We start from the raw sequence: 24,732 nt of genomic DNA on the forward strand, positions 1-24,732 counted from the left end.
TATTTACCATATAAACTAGCAATTCCTCTTCTAGTAGTTCACCTAAGAGGAAAAAAAAAAGTTCAAGCATAGGCCTTACATGGACATTCATAACAGCTTTATTCATAAGAATCAGAAATGGTAAACAACCCAAAGACCTATCATCTGGTGAATGCCTAAACATATTGTGATACATCCAACTGTAAAACAACAAACAATACAAATCTCAAAAAATCCTGTGAGAGGCCCTGGCCGGTTGGCTCAATGGTAGAGCGTCAGCCTGGCGTGCAGAAGTCCTGGGTTCGATTCCCGGCCAGGGCACACAGGAGAAGCGCCCATCTGCTTCTCCACCCCTCCCCCTCTCCTTCCTCTCTGTCTCTCTCTTCCCCTCCCTCAGCGAGGCTCCATTGGAGCAAAGATGGCCCAGGCGCTGGGGATGGATCCTTGGCCTCTGCCCCAGGCGCTGGAGTGGCTCTGGTCGCAACAGAGCGACGCCCCGAAGGGGCAGAGTGTCGCCCCCTGGGGGGCGTGCGGGTGGATCCCGGTTGGGCGCATGCGGGAGTCTGTCTGACTGTCTCTCCCTGTTTCCAGCTTCAGAAAAATACAAAAAAAAAAAAAAATCCTGTGAGAATAAAAAATGTGGAAAGAAAAGGTTAACTATAAAGTATCACACTAAATATTGCTTAGTCAAGGAAGCAAAACTGTCAGAAAAGTAGTCATAAATTAGTGTGTAACCTATGTCTGGCTTGTTTCACGTAGAATGATGCTCTTGAGACTCAGTCATGTTGGTGTATATATCTGTACTCTTCATTGTTGAGTGTCAGTGTACTTCAGTACATACATTATACCGCAACAAAACTGAATCTTTAAACAAATCACTAATATATAGCAAAATATAGGTAATTTTCAGCAAACTTTTAAAGATATCCCTCAACCTTCAAAATGTAGTCTAAATTCTCTTGTAATAAAGGGAAAGAACAAAGAACTTAAGTGTTAGAGGCCTGAAATGTATATCTAGGACTTGCCTTTTTTTTTTTTCTTTTCATTTTTCCGAAGCTGGAAACAGGGAGGCAGTCAGACAGACTCCCGCATGCACCCGACAGGGATCCACCCGGCATGCCCACCAGGGGCGATGCTTTGCCCCTCTGGGGCGTTGCTCTGTTGTGTCCAGAGCCATTCTAGCGCCTGAGGCAGAGGCCACAGAGCCATCCCCAGCACCCGGGCCATCTTTGCTCCAATGGAGCTTCAGCTGCGGGAGGGGAAGAGAGAGACAGAGAGAAAGGAGAGGGGGAGGGGTGGAGAAGCAGATGGGCGCTTCTCCTGTGTGCCCTGGCTGGGAATCGAACCCGGGACTCCTGCACGCCAGGCCGACGCTCTACCGCTGAGCCAACCAGCCAGGGCCCCTAGGACTTGCCATTTATCTGCTCTCAGATCATGAGCACTTTAACTTACCTGAAAAAGGAAACAAGACAAACCTCAAAAGATCTTTATGAGAAACCCAAGAGAAAAAGTATTTTATAAACTATAAGGAATTACACAAAGTATCAACACTAATCACTGCTTACTCAAAGCACCAAAAGTTGTGAAAGTAGAAAAATACAAATGAACTGATCACTTACACAATTACTCCCTTCTCAAACATCAGTCTCTGCCTCTTGCTAGCAATGTGACCTAAGTCACAGCCTCAGCTTTTTTCTATTTGTAAAACAACTCATTAGAGTAGACATGTGTAAAGCACACGGTATAATGGCTGGTACATGTAAGTGCTTTATAAGTTTTAGCTCTTATTACAAAAATTCTATTATTATTACCCTACCAGATTTAATACTAGCCTCTATCCCACCCACCCAAGCTGCAGTAGTGTAGGTCATTATTAGTTATCTAAATCAGTGCTTTTCAACCATCAGTCCACAGACCAGCCCACAAAAGTTAACTACCCTGATGTTGTATGAACATTATAGATCCAGTGACCTTAATCGAATTCACATAATAATGCTCAGGATAATTTCCACCTTAGCAGTCCCTGAAATAATTCTCTTACTTTCACCAGTCCCCAAGTGTAAAATGGTTGAAAACCACTGATAGTGATCACTGTTGCTCAAAATTTTAGTGAGCAATGAAATCACCCAGTGAGCTGCTTGAAAAAAGAAATAAACTTTATTTGTGATGAATTTCAAATTTACAGGACTACTGCAAAAATAGAACAGAGTTCCCTGTCCACAATTTCCCCTACTATCTAACATTAGGGGAAATCACAAGTTACTGAAACCCAGATATTCTAAAGAGAGTAAGTATGAGGTAGGGCCTCAATTTCCCAAAGACTGTATACTAAAAATACACTTAAAATAGCAATGATACAGATTCTAGACTCCAAACCTGTTCTGTTCAATACAGCAGCCACTAGCCAAATGTGGCTACCAAGAATTTAATATGTGGCTAATCCAAACCGAGATGTGTGAAGTACACACAAGATTTCGAAGACTTAGTCTGAAAAAGAAAATGTAAAATATTTCATTAATAGTTTCATATTGATTACATGATAAAATGATAAAAACTTACTTGGGTTTTGTTTTTCTTTTCTTGTTTGTTATTTTACTTTTTAATTTTTATCAGGGAACTACTTAAAACTTCAAAATCACACAGGTGACTGGCATTTATTTCTAACCAACAGCAGTGTACTATGTTCTGGGCAGAAGAGCAACCATGGGTATCACCTGGGGTCTTGTTAGAGGTCAGGTGATTGATTCTTCTCCCCTCCCCCCACAAAAGCACTAGATTACCAATAGGGGAGAGGCACTTAAAAGAATTAGCAGTTCAGCCTGACCTGTGGTGGCGCAATGGATATAGCATCGACCTGGAAATGCTGAGGTCTTTGGTTTGAAATCCTGGCTTGCCTGGTCAAGGCACATATGGAAGTTGATGCTTCCAGCTCCTTCCCCCCTTCTCTCTCTCTGTCTCTCCTCTCTCTCTCTCCTCTCTAAAATGAATAAATAAATTTTTTTAAAAAGAATTAGCAGTTCAGTTCAAAGAAAAAGCTGTATCAACAGCAAACTGAAACTGCAGAATTTTTAATAAGTCAATAACAGTAATAGGAAAATGGCTGAATCACTGCAAAGCCATCCACAAATGAGGATGTGGCACAATTAGACCAGTTAATAATTGAAGAAATGAAAAACCACAAAGTTAGTGGCCCAATGGGTTCCTCAAAAGAGCAGGGTTTGAAGTACAATGATGCTACATGGTACCATTACACCTTTTTATATCTAATTCATTCCCCAAAATAGTGCATATTTGCAACGTTTGCAACACAAAACTAAAATTGTTATAAAAGTCCAATTTCATTTTTCTCTCCGACTATAATAAAATTATAATACCTGTTTTAGGCAGATTCACCTTAAGCTGATTTTTCCTAGCACCAAATTTTCTCAGATAAGCAAAACATTAGTACTATCAGTTAATAATTTTACACATGCCATATTAACTCTTAGTTAAATTAAAATTTTATTAGCCTTTTATTCTCAAAAATGTCAACTGCATCAATTAAAGTACTTAAATTTGTAAAGCCCACTTTCTAAGACCATTTACAAAAAGCTCTAAGCAGTTATTTTCTAATTAATGTTAGAAAAGCCACATGATCAACTACAAATTATATGCTGTTTTTCTACAGGATTTACATACATGCACATGTGTGTCACAACAACCAGTGTAGTAAGTTAAAAAATGTATGAAGTTATGTAAATAGTGACCATACACGAACTGATGTATACAGATGGCATTGAGAATCAGTGAGCTAGCAATCTTCTTCAACTCCTACAAAAGACCTATCAACAAAGGCTGGAGCATATACTTACACACATAACACCCACCCACAGTATGTTACATTTTTTCACCACTGAGGAACACCGCCACAGCAACGGAGCTACGTGGAACTATGGGACACGCCTACATGCCCAGCCTGTCTGGCTCTTGAGGTTCGGCGGCTCCTGGTCAAATCTTCACAGCCTGCTCTTAGGCACTGCTCCGGGCTCCCTAATTCCTGCTCTAAAACGTCTTCAGGAGCATTTTTAGAACAAAGAGAAAGAAAAATACTGACAACAACCAGGCCAGAAAAGGTAGAGAAAGATAACCATTCTTTAATACACCTTCCTGTAGATCAGATAAGGAGCACTGGATACGGACAACTACATATCCAGGCAACCATTTCCCAACTTTTAAGTATGAAAGAGATCTGGCTGAGGACTATATACTTTTTAACAACCTCTCATTGTAACACCCAGTCTTGCAAGTTCTCACCTTAGAAATGGGTGGGATAATCTGAACCAGAACCCAAATGACTCCTCATTCCACGCTCCTTTCTCCACATTACCCTCCCTTTAGTAATACATAAATGGTCAATAACATCTACATCCACGTCATTCTTAACCATAAAGCAATGCAAGTGTGAACAGCCTTTACCCACAACAAACCCTTCACATTAGAACTTCCATAAAGTCAGGCTGTAAACATTTTGCATTTCTGGCCTTTACAAAAGCATATAAAACCGCTGCAGAAACCAGAGGCAACATCACAGGCCTCGAACCGAAGGCATGCCTATTTCTCGCACCATGACCTGTGGGCATGTCTTCTCAGAGGTCGGCAGCAACCTTAGACACAACACACGCAGGGTCAGTGACTGTCGTGGAAAACACCCGAGTTCCCTAAGACAGGAGGAGGGCGGCGGCTTGGACAAGGACGGTTTCAATTCAAGGACTTGGAGGAGACTGCCCCCAGGAAAGTGGGGGAGAGCAGACACCCACTGCGCAGGGGCGGCGCCTCCAGACCCAGAGCGGCCAGTGCCCGGGTTCCGGCCCACAGTCCCGCGCAGGGGCCCGGGGGCTCCCCGGTGGGCGGAGGTTCAACACCTGCAGCAGGCGGGGGGCCGCACCCAACGGCAGGAGGCCGGGCGGGCGGGCGGACCAGGCAGCCTGTAACACTCACACCACACTCACTCACACACACACACACACACACACACACACAACACACACAACACACGCCCAGACACCAGGCGCACACGCACCACACAGGCACACGCACAAACCCCCACACACACCCTCCCTCCCGGGGCGGGGCGGGCACTGCCCTCACACAGGAAGTCAGGAAACCCGGGGGGCAGTGGCGCCACAACCTTCAGCCATTTAAACCCTGTCGCCCACGTCAGCCCCGGGCGGGCTGCAGCGCCTCCAACGCCCGCGCCCGGCCAAGCCCTCGGGCGGCACCCCGGCCCCACCTCGCGCACCTGGGCACCGACGCCCCTCCCGCACACGCCCTCCCCAACTCCGTCGCCCTCAGCGGGCGCAGCCCCGGCGCCCGAGCGCCTTTGTGCTTCGCCCCGCTAATCGCCCGTCGTCCACAGGACCCGCGCCCATTTCCTTACCGAAGGCCCGGCGGACTCACAAGGGCAGCACCCCCTTCACCTAGCACCGAGCCAGGGATGCCGAAGCGACAGGAGGGCGCTCACTCCTCAGCGGCCGCCTCTGGCCGGTTCCTGCAGGCGAGTCTCCACAGGAGGGTAAGTTCCAGGGCACGTCGGAGCGCGCCGGCGCGGGGGCGGGGCGGCGGCTCACGTGATGCGGGGGCGGGGCTCAGGCCACGTGACGGCGGGGCAGCGCGGGGTGAGTCGGCCTCTGCTGATCCGGGAGAGGGAGGGAGAGCAGAGGGAACGGCGGTGAGGGCGCTGCTGACTTAGTGGGTGTGAGCACTTGGTAAACACGGAGGGGGAAGCGCTGAGAAAACGCTCAGTGGGAAATGAGGAAAGGCCGAGCGGGAAACGGACCCAGCTCTGGGGAAGCAGAATTGAAGCCCCAGCTGAGATAGTGGGGCGGTGGCCCCCGGCGCTCCCGTCCTCTGCCCCCTGGCCTATTGCGAGCTGCTGCTGGGCTAGGTTAGGCTTCTGGCCCGAAATCCCGGGGAGACTCAGAAATAAGTGTCATGTGCTACCTCAGTGCGTTGAAATGGAACTCTGGAGACTCTTAAGTCCACTACCCGGCCCATGCGGAGCCGTCATTTGCCGGAACCACAGGAGCAACGGTGCGGGGCCAGCTGTGCGCACTCAGGGCCACTGGAGGCCCCTGGGTACACAGGCCAGGCCCTACGGTCAGGTGCTTCAGAGCAGCACGACCACTCTTTCAGCATTTAGCCATCCATGGGTCTGCTGTTTACGGTTCCCCACTATGGGCCACGGTGACATTGTCCAAAGTCATCCCAGTTTGCAGTGTGGCAGCCCAGAAGTCAAAGGCATTAAAGGCTTTTCATGGTGATCCTGCGGCAGAGTTCTGCTGGACTGGAAATCTAGAAAGGGACCTGACTTCTGCCATTGTCACTCCACCCTTCTCGACCTCAGCTATCAAAGAAACTTGTTGATTGAACTCAAAGTCTCTTTTTTCTGGTTCTAAAATTCAATGACTGACTGAAAACATAACTGATAAGTATTAGGATTTCAGAAACCACCCATTTAGTAACCAGTTGTTGATTGTGGCTGTTAAGATGCCAGGATGAAATTTTAATAATGGGGGTGGTGGGCAGCCAAAACATGAATCAAGAGCCACTCCCCGGAATTAACTCTTTTCTGTTCTTCACCTCATACTTGAAGATGACACTGTGTCTGGCTTTCTTATCACAAAGTTGAACTCCCAATTGCTCTTTAAAGGCTGCAAGGAACCCACTAGAATATTGGCAAGACTTGAAGAGCTGTAGTTTATGAACGACCCTCTTAGAAAATTGAATCTAATGGAGGGCTAAAGTTTTAAAATTCTCCTTTTTCAAAGGAAAAATACTTAAAATGAGCCTGAGACCGTACTGTCTCTTTCTTGTACTTGTTACCACCCTTTCCAGGGTACCAGTGGTCTTTTCTGTCTCCCTCAGTTTCTAACTCGTTGCCTTTTCCATTCCCTCAGTATGTTCAGCATACCCACTATTGCTGCTGTATGCTTCTGAAACTATTTCTTGTTGAATTCCCTTGTGATCTGTTTATAGAATCAAAACAAGGACAGACTGCAAAAGGGAAACTGTGCCTTGATGGGAATGTACTGATAACCTTATCTTGCCTACTCTAAACCTGAATTGGATATCCTTGGTTTCAGCAACAGTCTGCATGTACTTGCTGATCTGCCTGTAACTCCACTTCCTATTTCACAACCTAATCTCAGATGATACCACAATTTGCTGATCACTACCCACAGCAGATGGAGTCAGATAAAAAGATCTCATCCAAGTGTGGTGTTTTAAAAGGACCTGATGGAGAGCTGTGAAATCATAATGCAACAGTGACTGTAGTTAGGTTTTTTTTGTTGTTGTTGTTGTTTGTATTTTTCTGAAGTTGGAAACGGGAGGCAGTCAGACAGACTCCTGCATGTGCCCAACCGGGATCCACCGGGCATGCCCACCAGGGGGCGATGCTCTGCCCATCTGGGGCGTTGCTCTGTCGCAACCAGAACCACTCTAGTGCCTGAGGCAGAGGCCATGGAGCCATCCTCAGTGCCCGGGCCAACTTTGCTCCAATGAAGCCTTGGCTGCGGGAGGGGAAGAGAGAGACAGAGAGGAAGGAGAAGGGGAAGGGTGGAGAAGCAGATGGGCGCTTCTCCTGTGTGCCCTGGCCTGGAATCGAACCTGGGACTCCTGCACGCCAGGCCGATGCTCTACCACTGAACCAACCGGCCAGGGCCTCTAGTTAGTTTTTAAATAACAGTGATAGCATATGGGCCCCTGTGCTCAGAATCTCAGCAGTTTGTGTTCAGGATATTGACATTTAATTGGCTTCTTATGAAGTAGCATAGAGTTCCAAAGTGTAGAATTCAAATATAAGCTCCAGCCTGGCCTGTGGTGGCGCAGTGGATAAAAGCGTCAACCTGGAAATGCTGAGGTCGCCGGTTCAAAACCCTGGGCTTGCCTGGTCAAGGCACATATGGGAGTTGATGCTTCCTGCTCCTCCCCCCTTCTCTCTCTCTGTCTCTTTCTCTCCTCTCTTCAAAATGAATAAATAAAATCTTAAAAAAAAAAAAAAAAAAATCAAATATAAGCTCCAGAAAGGAAGAGATTTTGAATTTGTGTGTGTGTGGTTGATTACATATCTCCCAAGTTCTTAAAGCACTTGGCATGCACAATAAATTTCTGTTGAATGTATTTTTGAGGGAAAATGTAGTCTGTAAATTGCTGGATAAGCTTATCCTGCCTTCCTTCTCATTCTTTAATAGGTAACCCATTTTTCTTTGTTCATTTCTAAATGAAAAAGCATAAAATTATATCTGGCATCACGGCTTTGGCTACACTATAAAAAAACAGTAATTTGGCAGTAGCTATCAAATTTTCAAATGTATGTGTACTCTAAACAAAACCTCGAATTTCACTTCTAAAAAATGATGAGGTATTTCTTGTATTGCTGAAAGCAGAAAATTATTGGGAACAACCTAAATATCCATCAACAGGACACTAGTTAAATTATGATATATCAGCCCTGGCTGGTTGGCTCAGCAGTAGAGCATCAGCCCAGCGTGTAGGAGTCCTGGGTTCGATTCCCTGTTAGGGCATACAGGAGAAGTGACCATCTGCTTCTCGACCCTCCCATCCTCTCCTGCAGCCATGCCTTGGATGGTTCAAGCAAGTTGGTCCTGGATGCTGAGGATGGTTCCATGATCTTGCCTCAGGCACTAAGATAGCTCAGTTGCGGAGCAACAGAGCAGTGGCCCCAAATAGGCAGAACATTGCCTGGTAGGGGGCTTGCCAGGTGGATCCCAGCTGGACGCATTTGGGAATCTGTCTCTGCCTCCCTGCCTTCACATAATAATAATAAAAAATTATGATATATTTATACTTTTGAGTATGTGCTATATAGCTGTTAACAAAAAAGACAAATTTTCTTATGTATAATATTAAGATTACCAAGATTTTTCTGTTAAATGAGAAATAAGAAGGAAAATGGTGCCAAATAATGTATTGGCTTATATATGCATTAAACTAGGATAAACTAACTGTTGAGGTATGAGAAATCAGTGGATGGAAGACATAGGAAACTTTTCAATGTATTCATATTTAAACTTTTTATATCCAAGCCATGAGAATGATTTACCTCTCCTCTTTTGATGGCTGCATCTGGCTCGCAGACAAATCTTTAATAAAAAAAAATTTTTAAAAACGTTAAAAATATAAAACATTCTCATGTATTACAATCCATTCATTTCCTACCGCTCATGTTCATGGTTGCACTCACAGCTGTCCTCCGGGACAACACCAAATTTTTATTGGATAATGCATAACGTACACAGGTCGTTGTATGGCTCTCATGGAATTACATTTTAAAATATGTGGCGTTCATGGCTCTCTCAGCCAAAAAGGTTCCCAACCCCTGGCCTAACACAAGAAAATTTGTAATTGGCCTTACAATTTAAGCTATATAATTAGCTAATCAATAATTCAGATATCTTTTAATTGATAATTTGTTTTGCTTATACCCTTTAAATTAAATATGCATTCATTTCAGTTTTATATATAACTCAAACATAAATATAGTCACTATGGAAATGACCCTCAAATTAGTAAAATCAATAATCAGTAATTCATTAGCCTAGTTACACTGCATGAAAAACTGTATTTGCCACAATTAGGCAGTAGTGCAAAGTTTCCATGTGAAACACAGGTAAGACAGAAATAATATTTCTTGATTTAAAAATAAAGATACTTCTCTAACTTTGGAAATAAGGCAAGGTGATCTGCTTTCACCATTTCTAGTCAACATTGTACTGGTGGTTTTACCAGGTATCCAGGAACAAGTAAATCTGTAGATAAACTTTATGTAAATTTTAAGTAAAAAGATAAGTTATATCTTAATATGGTCATCTATCTAGTTAAGAAAAAAAGACATTACCAATTTTTAAGTCAACTTTGCATAGTAACTGAAAATCTTTAAGGATTAAAATTACTGAGATTTTGGAAGGGAAAAAAATTCAACTTCCAGGGAACACTATACTACAGCTGTTGGTATTATCACAATAGCATTTAGGTAGTGGTCATGGAAATCATAATGCAATCTTTCATTAATGTCTTGAAACACCCAGGAAGCAAGAATAGTTCATCAGGCAGCATGCTGCTGTCGTGTGCGTCAGGAAAATACCAATGCTCTCATTCAGTGTTGTATAGGCATCATCAAATGAGATGTAAAGTGCAGCTACTATGTGATCTGTGACATTTAAAGAGCAAGGTGGCCCTGGCCGGTTGGCTGGCTCAGCAGTAGAGCGTCGGCCTACCGTGCGGAGGACCCGGGTTCGATTCCCGGCCAGGGCACACAGGGGAAGCGCCCATTTGCTTCTCCACCCCTCCGCCGCGCCTTCCTCTCTGTCTCTCTCTTCCCCTCCCGCAGCCAAGACTCCATTGGAGCAAAGATGGCCCGGGCGCTGGGGATGGCTCTGTGGCCTCTGCCTCAGGCGCTAGAGTGGCTCTGGTCGCAACATGGCGACACCCAGGATGGGCAGAGCATCGCCCCCTGGTGGGCAGAGCGTCGCCCCATGGTGGGTGTGCCGGGTGGATCCCGGTCGGGCGCATGCGGGAGTCTGTCTGACTGTCTCTCCCTGTTTCCAGCTTCAGAAAAATGCAAAAAAAATAAAAATAAAAAAATAAAAATAAAAAGCAAGGTGTTGGCTTCATTAAATATTCCTGTAAGTCGATTTTCATTGATTTTGATACAAATTTTTACTTTATGCTATTGTGCAGCCTTTATTTCTCTTTTTGTCTTCTAGGCAATCTACAATATATTCTTCACTTTCATCTTTTGAATGCAAGGTCAAAGAGAAAGTAAAACACTTCTTTGCCACCTTACCAGTTTTGTTTGAAAGCAAGAGAAGAGATTGAAATTAATGGCTAATTGGCTAAAACGAGATCACTTTTGTCTTCATTTTCTGCTATAATATCACACAGAATCTAAAATTATCAGAACTACCAAATTCAAGTCTAAGTTGTGGTTTAAGCTCCTGTGCTCTTTGCATATTGTACAAAATCCGTAAAATCAGAATCAACTGTCTAATGATCTGAAACATGGAGTATTCACAGTGTGCTAAGTTCAAAGATTTATTTTAATTAAAGGAATTAAAATAAGCAACAGGCAAATAATACAGCTACTCTGAAAACTCACCAAAAAACTTCTTGCCCTGTTGTAGAACCTTCTTACCATTTTTTTCTGTTTAACTATTTTTTGCCAAATTTCATTGGTAGTATGTGTGTCTATGTGTGGAATGAAAGAGAAGGGAATTTTTTCTATCTAAGCCTATATTAAATCCTACTTAGGTTAGGGAAAATATATGAAAGAAAGCAAAAGTTCTTTAATAGTTAAAAAAGGTACGGAAGAAAAACCCTCTCCCCTTGATTTGGCAAAGTTAGTTTCAGCTTTGCTAACACCACTTATTATTTCATGTCTGAGTTCTTGACAATTTAAAAGTATCTACTAATAAAATTTCCAATAGCTTCACAAATATAGCAACTTGCTGCCTGTTTTCGCAGTCCTTGATAAAGAGGGTTCTCCAAGGTATTGATATCCAGTTTCTTTATTGCAATCCACAGTATTTCTGCAGAGAGTTTACACACACTTCCACTTAGCTGAAAATAAGGGTGTGTTCTCTAAAGTCACAAAGATTCCAGAGCCCTCTTCCTTAGTGGCTAACAAATTTATTTCTTCTCATATTAATCAATCTGTTGAAACGAGATTGCACACTCTCTGTCAAACTGGTTCCACTTCATTTTAGTGCCCTTCATTCTCCTGTGGGTTTGCAGTACCTCACCACCTGATAGAGAAACGTATTATGCTGCAAGTGGTATAAGCCGCCTGCTTTTGATTAAAACCTGCTCTCTGATGCTTAACATTTTAGACATATAATGTTTTACATTTAAATAAATCCACATTTACCCTTGCCAGATAGCTTGGTTGGTTAGAGCATCATCCTGATGTGCAGAGTTTTCAGGTTCAATCCCCAGCCAGGGCACATGCAGGAACAGATGGATGTTTCTGTCTCTCTCACCTATCCTCTATCTCTAAAATCAATAAATAAAATTTTAAAACATTGTATATCAGAAAAATTTATGTGCCTATTTTAGTCTATTGAACAATTACTTTTACTATAAACAAAATTATTTTTTAATTTTATTTATTCATTTTAGAGAGGATGGGGGGAGATAGAGAGAAAGAAAGGGGAGGAGCAGGAAGCATCAACTCCCATATGTGCCTTGACCAGGCAAGCCAGGGTTTTGAACCGGCAACCTCAATGTTTCTAGGTTTACGCTTTATCCACTGCGCCACCACAGGTCAGGCTATAAACAAAATTTTTAATTCATAGACATAAAGGGGCCATTGGAAAGAGTTTCTATTAAAGGTGATAAGGAAATAAAACTGAATTCTTTACTTGATGGTTCTTAGTAACTCTCTACCTATAGGATAGAAGCAAGGGAGGCAGCGGAATGATTTCTTGAGGGCATTCAAGACTCCCAGATTAGCATTCTTGCTGTCGTTAATTAGTAGTATATGTTGTACAAGCGTCGTATTAGATGATACCTCTCATAGCCTTCTTCCTCTATCGAATGAGAGTTGGCTTGTATGATTCTAAGATTCTATTCATTCCCAATATTCCTTGATTCTATTTATGACCTCAAGATATTTGACACAGGAAGTCATTTTTGGATTCTGAGTTATATTTTAAAACAATATTTACCACAATATAATAGCACTTAATGCTATTCCTTTTAACCTCAAAACATTTTTTATTACCTAATCTTTAAAATATCCCTTGGATAAGAAGCAGAACTATTATAATCCATTTTTTAAATAGGGAGAAAAAGGGAGGTTCCTTATTTGACCAAATGGAACAAAAACAGAGAGCCATTCTTAGCCATTGCATCCTATTTAATGGTGTTGAGCCTTCCATTGCCAGTTATTTGAGCCTGAGTCTGGATAGTCACCAGCTCAGCATGAGGCTAGTTCAGCTGGTCCAACAGCAAGACTACACTGAAGTCCCCTTCTGGCCCTAGCTCTAGTTGTATCCATAAACAAAAGTAAACATGCAAGTGCCAGCCTTTCAATACGTGGTTACAGAATAAAAGATGGCACTCTAAGGTCAATTAAATTAAGTCACATTTAAGTAAGTGATTTTAAAAGATGACCCTGGAACGGCAACATTTTGGGAACTAGCATGGCTTTGCGGTGACTCGTGCTGAGGTGTATTCCTGGTGTATCATATACAATGGATTGCTAGCTAAGTGGTCAAAGCATACTGAATGCAGTATTAAAATGAGTGCTGGGTTGAGTAAGGAACAGTGTCATTTTACATGGTAACACAAATCGTTTTCCTTGTTCAGCAGAGAGAAATATATATCACTTAGTTTTCTTACTCTTCTTGGTTGTCCCTTTGTGTTGCTACTCAAATGCTGTCTGGAATGATTTCAAGGGGAGGAATTCCACAGCACAGCATACGGAAGGCCTTCTCTGGGCTGTACTTGTTAATCCTCTTGGTAATAGGGATAACAAAGACCCCAAGAGATGAACAGACAAATAACATAAGTAAACGATTCGCAAAAGAGGAAATTCACCCATTTAACATACAGTGGGAAATGGTTCCATTTCACTACTCATCCAATGTATGTAAATTAAAGCCCTAATGAAAGACTTTTAGCAAAGCGGTGGTGTTTTATGGTTCTAGGCAATGGCATCCTTTGAAAGCTGCTTTCCTGCACGTTGCTTGTAGCACTGGAAACCCATTCAGCTGTTCAAAAGAAAATTGGCAGTAATGCAAATCAAAATTAAAGGATCAAAATCTTTTGTGATTTTTGAACGAGTAATTTCACTCTTGGGAACTCATTCTAAGATAGCCTAAATGTAGAAAATATTTTGTATATACTAACACATTTATCACAGAGCAATTTTAATACCAGAAAGGAGAAACTGAGTAAATGTCCAACAAAATGTCAAAGGATGGCTCATCCTTACCAAAACACAGTAAAGCAATTCAAGTTATTTTTTAAGGGTTTCTAATTCCAAAGGAAAACACATATGTTATCACTTAGTGTGAGAAATCAGTTTATACAAACCATGGACCAACCATGAAAACAAAAACAGATTTTTTTTAAGATGGAAAAAGAAAAACTTATCTCCTGAAAAAAAACTTTGGAAGAAGTATACTACCTAAAATGTTAATAATAGTTGTTTTCAGACTGAGATTTAAAACTCAAATCTCAGCCCTGTTCCGGGTGGCTCAGTTGGTTAGAGCATTATCCTGATACACCAAGGTTGCAGTTCCATCTCTAGTCAGGGCATATACAAGCGTCAACAGTGAGTGCAAAAATAACTGGAACAACAAATCATGTTTCTTTCCCGCTCTAAAATCAATCAATAAAAAAATTGTTTAAAGAAAATGCCTTTAAAATAATTTGAATCCATATCTCACAAGCTAGAACTTTTTAAAAATATTTTTGTATTTTTCTGAAGCTAGAAACGGGGAGAGACAGCCAGACAGACTCCCGCATGCGCCCGACCGGGATCCACCCGGCATGTGGGCGATGCTCTGCCCACCAGGGGGCGATGCTCTGCCCCTCCGGGGCATCGCTCTGCCAAGACCAGAGCCACTCTAGCGCCTGAGGCAGAGGCCAAGGAGCCATCCCCAGCACCCGGGCCATCTTTGCTCCAATGGAGCCTTGGCTGCGGGAGGGGAAGAGAGAGACAGAGAGGAAGGGGGGGGGTGGAGAAGCAGATGGGCGCTTCTCCTATGTGCCCTGGCCGGGAATTGAACCCGGGTCCCCCGCGCCAGGCCGACGCTCTACCGCTGAGCCAACCGGCCAGGGCTAAAAATATTTAAGTGACCATATTGTTATTTTTCAAGAAGAAAGGAAAACAGTTTAAAAAGTGATAAAAGTAGGTGCAATTAAGACTCATAAAGAACGGTATGGCCTCTGTTAGAGGAGTGTTCAGAGGAGTGTTCAGTATTTAGAAAAAAAAAACCCAGAGGAAAAAATGGCAGATATTTTGTGGGGGAAAAGTCCTTTCTCATAAAGTCTGTCAAGAATAGAATTGTACAGGAATTTTGGTCTATACCACGTTGTGAATTATTTGTATGCAATAGCATAACATTGCGTTGGATTTTTATGATAACACCTAAAATCAAAATCAAATAGGTATATCCAATTAAACAGATTTTGAAAGACCAATGAAAAGGTGTTAACAGGGTTCTTCAATAAGTCATGGTAGAGAAATGCCCTCCAGTTTTCAACTGTGGTTCCTGATGATTCCTTTCCTCCTCTTTTTTCTTAAAATACTCTCTGAATTTGTGATTTCTGTTAGAACCATACAGTGTCTCTTTGCTGCTGAATTTGACTAATTCTACTTGAATGTCAACAACTTCTCTACTCTATGAGCTGTTCTTTAATATATGATTCTGAAAACAAAAAAATGTCACAAATGGAGCAACTTGTTTTATTCTTAAATTTTATCCTAATAAAGATGAATGATATGATCCTTTTATGATGGTGGTTGTTAGCTCCCAGCATGCCAGATTTAGCAACCCATTATTTATCCTCTTCTCCCAGGAATCATTTTCCTACATGACCACATTGAGAGCTCACGCCTTGTGTACATTCCATTCATCCTGCTCACCCATTATGGATTATTGCCATCTGGTGGAAGAACAGGGTTGACTACCAGATGTTCATTTTGAAAATTTCAGAGGTAAAATGAAGTGGTTTTCATCAGCAGAAAAGTTTTTTTTTAAGTACAGATTTCTTTTCTTTCATGCATAATCTGGGGTTCTAAAACAACAAGCATTTTTCCACTCCATTTCACTTGGGGGAGTGTACTAGTTCAGCTGCTGAGTAGATGAAAGAGATGACCTTCCATAATGATCATGCAAGAATAGTGTTTGTGAAAAAATTGGGCCAGATTCTTAAGAAACCCTATGACTATAAAACAAAACTGACAAACCAGAGCTAAAATGTCTCAGTTGCTTTTTTCTTCATCAGGGAAAAATGCAGTGTTAGATATTTTCCACTTACAAGTTCTGTCATAGCACACTTGAGTCATTGAGCAATTTTCAGGTATATTAGCGTTTAAAATGCAATTCATGCCTGACCTGCAGTGGTGCAGTGGGTAAAAGCATCGACCTGGAACACTTAGGTCGCCAGTTCAAAACCCTGGGCTTCCCTAGTCAAGGCACATATGGGAGTTGATGCTTTCTGCTCCTCTCCTCTCTCTCTCTCTCTCTCTCTCTCTCTCCTCTCTCTAAAATGAATAAAATCTAAAGTTAAAAAAAATTAAAAAATAAATAAAATACAATTTATTCATATTCAAAATTTATCAGTCTTTAAAGTGTCAGGATGAATAACATTCCAAAATAATGAGGAGTTTCTCTTTCCCAAATTGACATTAAATTTACTAACACTAATGCAATTGATAAGCCAACATTGTGGATTTGATCTAGGGCACACACAAGAATTAACCAATGAATGCATAAAGAAGTGGAATGACAAATCAATATTTCTCTCTCCTTCCCCCTCCGTCTAAAATCAATTTTTAAAAAATCTAATTAAGCAAGATAGCAACCCTGAGCTCCTTAATATTGCCAACATTATAAAATATAGTAGTAGAAAGGAGATTATTTCAGATAAGAGTGATTCTTGAATGGATTGTGATTCTAGAAAAAGAAATGAATAATTAGAGAAATTTGAATGTGAGCTTTATATTACCTAATATTATTGTAGCAGTATTAAATTTCTTAGGTGGGATGCTATTGGGGTTATATAAGAGAAAGTGATTTTCTTGGGAGATGCAAAATAAATGTTTAGCTATGAGATTTACTTCCAAATGGTTGATAAATATGTGTAGGGAGATAAAGCGTATGTAGCAAAATATTAATTTGTGAATCTAGGTGAAGTACTATTTTTTTTATTATTTAAGTTTTTTCAAATTTTCCATAGGCTGTACATTTTTCAAAATAAAAAGTTGGAAGGAAAAATATCCAAAACTGAAGAGAATAGTCTTTTTAAAAACTTTAAAGGAAGAGTGCTTCTTTGGTAGCACATAATACAAAAATGTTACTAATAAACAGTGGCTAACTAACTGAGTGTATTTTTCCAATTATATAGGCCTGTTTGTTTTATTATTAGGTATCAGACTATGAATAAGGTCATTTTAGTAGAGCCAAAAATCATAAAGTAGTTTCTGCTTCTGGCCATGATAAAACAAGAATTGGATTTACCCTCCCACCTTAACTAAGAAATTGGAAAAATATATAAGACACAGGTTCACAGATTCTGGACATTGTTTCTTAAAGAAGAAAAGCAAATGAGGTGGGCCCTCCTGTTGTCCCAGCTTGCTGTCTGAAGTTTCCAGGCTATAGCTCAAGGAGGGGGACACACAAACAGTACCCAGTGGGTTTCCTTAGTTGAGGAACCAGAACTGAACATGACAGAGTCTAGGCAAAGGGAGTTAGAATGTGCTGGGTGGAATGCTGGAGAGAAAACTGCACAGAAGGAGAGCTTCAGAGAGCCATGGAGGGCTCCGCTCAGCTCTTCAGCTGAGTATCGACCAGCACATACCTGTGGGAAACTCCTTGAGACTAGAGAAAGACACAAGAAGAGAGGAGGCAGAATAATCCTCAGAGGTCAAACAGGGTTGGGAAGAGGATGTATTCCCACCAGCCAAAATGAAAACCTCATAACTATTAGACATGAAATACACTCAGTACTCAGAAGGGTATTGCCTTAGGTTAGGGCCCAAATAAGCTGTCAACTAAAGGCTGTTTTGATTTCCTCTCACAAAGGGTAAAAGTAAGCCTCAAAAGAATCAAATAGTGCCTGACCAGGCGATCACACAGTGGATAGAGCATCGGACTGGGACAGCGGAGGACCCAGGTTTGAAACCCAAAGGTCGCTGACTTGAGCGCAGGCTCATCAGGCTTGAGTGGGGGCTCTCCGGCTTGGGTGTGGGATTATAGACTTGACCCCATGGTCACTGGCTTGAACCCAAAGGTCGCTGGCTTGAGCAAGGGGTCACTAGCTCTGCTGGAACCCCCCCCCAATCAAGGCACATATGAGAAAGCAATCAATGAACAACTAAGGAGACTAAGAAGCCACAATGAAAAATTGATTCTTTCTCATCTCTCTCCCTTCCTGCCTGCCTGTCCCTATCTGTCCTTCTCTCTATCTCTGTCACAAAAAATGGTTGCCAAAATGCTTACTTGCATCCCAGATCAAAGCTCAAAAGATATTTATAGGGAAAAAAAGTAATGGAAAATTCACAAAATCTAGCATCTAAAAATTATAGCATAAAAAAAAAAAAAAAACAGGAGGCCCTGGCTGGTTGGCTCAGTGGATAGAGCGCCAGCCCCACTGCAAATCTACCAGGCTTGATCCAGGGTCAGGTCACACATGAGAAGCAACCATCTGCTTCTCTTCCCCTCTCTCTCCCCCTTCTCTCTCTTGGCCCCAGGTGCTAAAGATAGCTCTGTCAATCCAGGATCTGCCCCAAACTGGGTTGCCCAGTGGATCCCAGTTGGGGTGCATGTGAGAGTGTTTCTCTCTTTCCCCCCTCCTCTCACTTGAAAACAAACAAACAAAAAAACACCTTAAATAGACAGACATCTCCTCAGAAATAATGCAAACTAGAAAAGAATACAGCCATATCCTTAAAGCAATGAAAATTTAAAAAATAAGAACAGCCAACCTAGAATTCTTTTTTCTTTTTCTTTTTTAAAATGTTAAAGTCAGTTTATTAAGTTCAATAAGAAAACTATCAGAAAACTACCTGAAAATTGTATTTTCTTAGATAAAAAAGGAAAAATCAACACCCTCTCAGCACAGCCACATGTGCTGTGGCGATCAAGCCTCTCTGCAGACAGGGATAGTCCATTAGCCTGACAAGCCATCATCTGGCTCCGCAGGATTGTAGCCTGGACCATTGTCCTCATCCCCCAGTGACTTGTCCTCTGGTTCCTGGAACAAAGGCTCATCATCTACCTCCACGTTGTTTCCAGCATCCTCCAAGAACTGGAAAGATGTCTCAAGATTATGACCTGTTTCAGATAGCTGTTTCTCACTTAATTTATTTTTTCCTGCTTGTTCTTCTTTCATTTGTTTCTTTTTAATTTCCAAGAATTCTGCATCAAATTTGGCTTTCGAACTGCGTTCTCAGTTGTAACCGGAGTGCCATGAAATAATTGCTTTTCAGCTTCTGCTTTTTATTTGTTTGTTTGATTGTTTCTTCTTTCCACTTTTTATTTGTTCCACTATTTCTTTAATTTTTCTTGCATATCTGTCACTGAAGATCATCACCATACCAAGGTTTTCTTCTGCCTTTAATGCTAATAATTTTAAAATACCTGACACATCATTATCTTGTAGACTTTCCTGGGAGAATATTTCACAAAGGGGGGTGCCATCTGGGTATTTCTCTCTGTATGTAAACTGAGGGCCATCTGGGCAGTTCCATCATTTTCTCCAGCCTCAGCTGTCACTGTAGTAATAGCAAAGCTGGGAAGACTGTCTGATGATACTGTCAAGGAGTTACTGCAGATAGACTCCAGCTCCTCCAGCTTGTTGTGCTACTCCTCGCTGTAATCTGCCATTGGGGCCCTAGCTGCTGCCCACGGAATGCCTGGACACCCAGGCGGGTGCTGCAGTGAGGCCTCAGCCAACTGGAACCACAGCCCAACATGAAGCAGACGGGGGCAGGGGGTTGGCCCAAGGTCCCCATCAGGGGGGCAGCAGCCTGTGCAGGCCTCTGATCGCTACCTAGTGTGGAAGAGTTCTTTACTTACTGACGAGATCTTGCACAACACTAGGTAAAATAAAGACATTCTGAGACCTAGAAATGCTGCCAGCTGACCAACCCCTCAGGAAACGTGAAAGGACTTTGTTTTCTACCTTTGGTATTTTTAGGCTAGTAGAACACCATTAACACTTGTGAAATTGATTTGCTAAGTGACCACGGTACCAAATTGGCTTTGTAACAGGCATTTAAGGTGTTATTATTGCTTTTCATTTGGAAAACTTTTAGAAAAACAGAATATTATATTCTCCTTTTTCATTTTTTTCATGTTACTTGCATGGGTCTTAAAGGATCTTCTATTTAAAGGAGTCCTCTGCCTGCTTTCAAGGGGTAGATTCTTAGAGAATCACCAGGCTGATGCACTGGTCTCTCTTCTTGGTCATTTCCACAGTCTACCTGTTCAGCACATAGCCATCATATCACTTACCTGTTTAAAACCAGCTATTATCATCTCATTATCTGTCTCCTTGACACGGTGTACAAGAACGTTCTTCATTATGCACTAACCTTGCTGTGACCTTCACCACCAAACTCTTTCCCTCATAAGGCACCCTGTGTTTCAGTAGCATCTGAAACTTGGTGCCTTGGCTCTTTGAGTATGTCTGTTCTTTCTGATTCAAAAACTCAGTCTTCCTTTAATTCCAAGCTCAAAATTCACTTTGTTATGTCTTCTTTTAATTGATTTTTCCTTATTTTATGTGCAGTGTGCAAATAACTTTTTAAAATATTTTTGTTAATTTTAATTTATTGTGTTAACATGGATTCAAGTGTCCCGCTGAATATAACACCCTCACCCCCCACCCCTATGTCTCCCATTACACCCTCTTTGTCCCCCTCCCCACTTACCTCTGGGATTTGCTGTCCTGTTATCTGTATCTCTGTTATGTATATATAATTTCACTAATTCCTTCACCTTCTCTGATTCCCCTCCCCTTATCCCCCCTCCTTCTGACAGCTGTCCCTCTGCTCCCTGCGACCCCGCCTCTGCCTCTATTCCGTTCCTCAGTCCACGTTGTTCATTAGATTCCACATATAAGTGAGATCATATGATATTTGTCTTTCTCTGCCTGGCTCATTTCACTTAACATAATAACCTCCAGGTCCATCCATGCCATCACAAAAGGTAAGATTTCTTTCTTTTTCACGGTCACATAGTATTCCATTGTGTATATGTACCACTGCTTTTTAATCCATTCGTCCACTGACAGACACCTGGGCTGTTTCCAGATCTTGGCTATTGTAAACAACGTTGCAATAAACACGGGAATGCATATCTTCTTTTGAATCAGTGATCTTGAATTCTTAGGACATATTCCTAAAAGTGGGATAGTTGGGTCAAAAGGCAGTTCTATTTATAATTTTTTGAGGTATCTCCATACTGTTTTCCACAGTGGCTGCACCAGTCTGCATTCCCACCAGCAGTGCAGGAGGGTTCCCTTTCCTCTACATCCTCGCCAGCACTTATTGAGTGTTTTGTTAATGAGCACCAGTCTGACTGGTGTGAAGTGGTATCTCATTGTAGTTTTACCATATCTTTCACTCCATAAGATGCACCTGACCATAAGACACACCTAGGGTTTGAAGGAGGAAAATAAGAAAAAAAATATTCTGAACCAAATAAAATATTTAATATACGATAAAATACCATATTTTTTGCTTCATAAGACTCACAGGCATTTTCCCCTCCACTTTTGGAGCGAAAAATCTGGTAATTTGCATTTCTCTATATTTAGTGATATTGAACACTTTTTTTTCAGAGACAGAGTGAGAGTCAGAGAGAGGGATAGATAGGGACAGACAGAATGGAACACAGAGATGAGAAGCATCAATCATCAGTTTTTTGTTGCGACACCTTAGTTGTTCATTGATCACTTTCTCATATGTGCCTTGACCAGGGGGCTACAGCAGACCGATAACCCCTTGCTCAAGCCAGTGACCTTGGGTCCTAGCTGGTGAGCTTTGCTCAAACCAGATGAGCCCATGCTCAAGCTGGCGACCTCGGGGTCTCGAACCTGGGACCTCCACATCCTAGTCCAATGCTCGATCCACTGCGCCACCGCCTGGTCAGGCAATGTTGAACATTTTTCATATGTGTATTGGCCATCTGTGTGTTCTCACTGAAGAAGTGTCTATGCAGTTCCTTTGCCCATTTTTTAATTGGATTGTTTACCTTTCTGATGTTGAATTTTAGAAGCCCTTAAAATATTCTAATGCAATGAACTCAAAATAGCCATGTTTTCAAAAATATAATATTATACCTGTTTAAGAATAATTGCTTGCTTGCAGAATTTCTGTGCAATGTTTGCAACTTGCTGTATTTTGACAGGAATAACAAAGCCAAGTGTGGACAACTTCTCTCAGACTTAATAGTGCACTTTTAACAATCCATCTTTAGGATCTAATTCCATATTAGCCTCGATGCTACAAAACAAAATGAATGACTTTTTAAGTTTCATGTTCTCACTCTTCTGACAGATGAAAACAATAGTGTTTACAACTTTTCTGTAAATATGAAGTCAATTCAAAGTAAATATATATTTTAAATTAAAATAAAAATAGAAATGTGAAAGAAGTCCTTCAGGCAGAGGAGGATTTCATCCACATGCAAATCAGGATGTACACCAAGGAGTGAAGAGAATAGGAAATGGTAAATATATGGGTAAACATTTTTAAATTTCTTGTTCATGTGTTTTACTCTTAAAGTGTAATAAAGAATGTTGGTGCTTATAAGTGCATATAAAATGAATAACCATAATAGTATAAAGATTGAGAAAAGGAATGTAGATAAGTTGTTATGATTCTTAAATTCACATGAAATTCTGTTTGAAGGTAGAGTGTCATAATTTAAAGACGTATGATAATTTCTAAACCGTAATAAGAAACACTAATAATACAAAAAAAGAGCTATGCCAATAAACCAATAAAGAAGTTAAAATGGAAGGATAATAACATGGAAAAGGGAGTGAAGAACAGATGGGATAAATTTATAACAAACAGCAAGAAGGAAGTTTAAACCCAAAATAAGTTTAAAATTTCATTAGCTGTAAATGTTCTAAACAACCAAAATAAAAGGCAGCATTTTAAACATAAAACCTTTATATACAATTTAAATATAAAAACACAGTTTAAAAGTAAAATGATGAAAAAATAGTATTAACACTAATCACAAGAAATATAGAGTAACCATGTAAATGTCAGGCAAAATAAATTACAGAGCCAAGAATATTAATTGGAATAAAGAAGGTCATTTCATAATAAAAGGGTCAAAAAATCACAAGGATATAAAACTCTAAATGTGATGTAGCTAATATCAGCACTTCAAAATTCATGAAGCAAGAAAACTGACAGAAAGCAGAGAGAAATAAATAGATCCACAACTTTAGTCCAACATCATGTAGATGGCAGTGTTCATCTCTCACTAATTGATAGAACAAGTAAATCAATAAGAATAATGTACACTAGAACAACTTTCAACAAACTTAACCCAAGTTATAAACCAGTACACTGAACCATGGCCAAAAACACATGCTTTTAAAATAGCACAAGAAACATTTCTCAAGAGTTACTATAACATAGGCTATGAAACAGATTTCAATAAATTCAAAATAATTCAAATCATACAAACATGGTTATTTTTTCTTTTTCTTTTTCCCTTTTTTTTTTTTTTTTTTTAGTAAGAGAGTGATACACAGGGACACACAGACAGGAAAGGAGAGAAATGAGAAGCATCAACTCATAGTTACAGCACCTTAGTTGTTCATTGATTGCTTTCTCATATGTGCCTTGACCAGGGGGGCTCCAGCCAGTGCATTTCTCATTTTAATTATAATGCGTCTTATTGTGGACCTTTTGGCGTTCATCTTTAATAGCACTCTCTGTGCTTCTTGAACTTGTGTGACTTTTTCTTCACTATGTTAGGGAAGTTCTCAGCTATAATATCTTTAAACAAGTTGTCTATCCCTTGTTTATTCTCTTCTCCTTCAGGAACCCCTATGATATAGATGTTGTTTTGCTTGATGTTTCAGAGGGCTCTTAGACTTTCCTCAGCCTTCTTGCGACTCTTTTCTTTTTGATGCAGTGTTTCTGTGCTTATAATGTTTATCTTGTCCTCCAAATTGCTGATTCAATTCTCCACTTCATCTAACCTTTTGTTGATTCTTTCTAGTGCAGTCTTATAAGTAAGGAATACTTCAAAAATTTGTGTGTCATCTTGTTCAGGAGCCATGCTAACCTTCTCTGTATCATTACCATTTTAGTACATGTGCTGCTTAAATGAACACTTCTGTGTATTTTTAGTTATGATATTTCTTTTCAGTCAGACTTCAAGTAGTTCTCAATGATGGTTGTTTTGAAGTTTAGTTGTAATTTTGATGGGAGCATGCTAGTATCATGTTTAACCACTTTGCCATCTTGATCTGAAGCCTCAGGGTTTGTCTTAATGAGTGTCTGAATCTACAACATTTTACAGTTGTGTTAAAGGGTTTAAGTTTAGATAATAAATCATTTGTTTTCAGTAAACACCTTTACAGCATTCAGAGTTTCAGGTGACTATAGCTGCACATGCTAGGTCATAACAGCAAATGTTCCTACTTAAAGGCACCATTGCTTGCCTTGGGAATAGGGTTACTGTACATTTCCCCTATTACTCAGGAATGTTTCAAGTCTCTGATAAGAGCAGTGTCCTTAGCAGTTCCATTAAGAAACTGGCTTGGTCCTTATTATTTATTTATTTATTCATTCATTCATTTTGTGACAGAGACAGAGAGAGACAGAGAAAGGGAAAGATATGGACAGACAGACAGGAAGGGAGAGAGATGAGACGCCTCAATTCTTCATTGTGGCACCTTAGTTGTTCATTGATTGCTTTCTCATATGTGCCTTGACCAGGGGGCTACAGCAGACCGAGTAACCCCTTGCTCAAGCCAGCGACC

The 24,732-nt window shown here is 41.0% G+C and overlaps 1 protein-coding gene, 1 long non-coding RNA gene, 3 other non-coding genes and 1 pseudogene across 7 annotated transcripts in view; 2 read left to right on the plus strand and 4 right to left on the minus strand.

Moving 5' to 3' along the window:
• The window catches only part of ARHGAP12 (Rho GTPase activating protein 12), a 153,688-nt gene extending 148,143 nt beyond the window's left edge, over positions 1-5,545 (minus strand). Inside the window, exon 1 of one of the 3 annotated variants that reach the window (XM_066386879.1) lies at positions 5,396-5,545. The gene's annotated coding sequence lies outside the window, so the exon portion shown is untranslated. The remainder of the gene's footprint in view (positions 1-5,395) is intronic. The other 2 variants (XM_066386878.1, XM_066386880.1) reach the window with 2 other exon arrangements.
• Positions 5,546-5,592: 47 nt separating this feature from the next.
• Positions 5,593-11,020, plus strand: LOC136406756 (uncharacterized). The gene is made up of 4 exons (XR_010751697.1): positions 5,593-5,633; positions 10,068-10,210; positions 10,641-10,664; positions 10,746-11,020. It is a non-coding gene; the product is annotated as an uncharacterized lncRNA (long non-coding RNA).
• TRNAG-ACC (transfer RNA glycine (anticodon ACC)) lies at positions 10,214-10,293 on the plus strand. Its single transcript has one exon. It is a non-coding gene; the product is annotated as a tRNA-Gly (tRNA).
• A 3,733-nt stretch (positions 11,021-14,753) lies between the features above and the next one.
• On the minus strand, positions 14,754-14,827 carry TRNAP-UGG (transfer RNA proline (anticodon UGG)). The gene has a single exon. It is a non-coding gene; the product is annotated as a tRNA-Pro (tRNA).
• A 4,055-nt stretch (positions 14,828-18,882) lies between these two features.
• On the minus strand, positions 18,883-19,598 carry LOC136405603 (RWD domain-containing protein 1 pseudogene; annotated as a pseudogene).
• Positions 19,599-23,975: 4,377 nt separating this feature from the next.
• On the minus strand, positions 23,976-24,081 carry LOC136407291 (U6 spliceosomal RNA). Its single transcript, XR_010751846.1, has one exon. It is a non-coding gene; the product is annotated as a U6 spliceosomal RNA (small nuclear RNA).
• Between the last annotated feature and the right edge of the window lie 651 nt (positions 24,082-24,732).

Source organism: Saccopteryx leptura, chromosome 5, assembly GCF_036850995.1.
Source record: "Saccopteryx leptura isolate mSacLep1 chromosome 5, mSacLep1_pri_phased_curated, whole genome shotgun sequence".
NCBI lineage: Eukaryota > Metazoa > Chordata > Mammalia > Chiroptera > Emballonuridae > Saccopteryx > Saccopteryx leptura.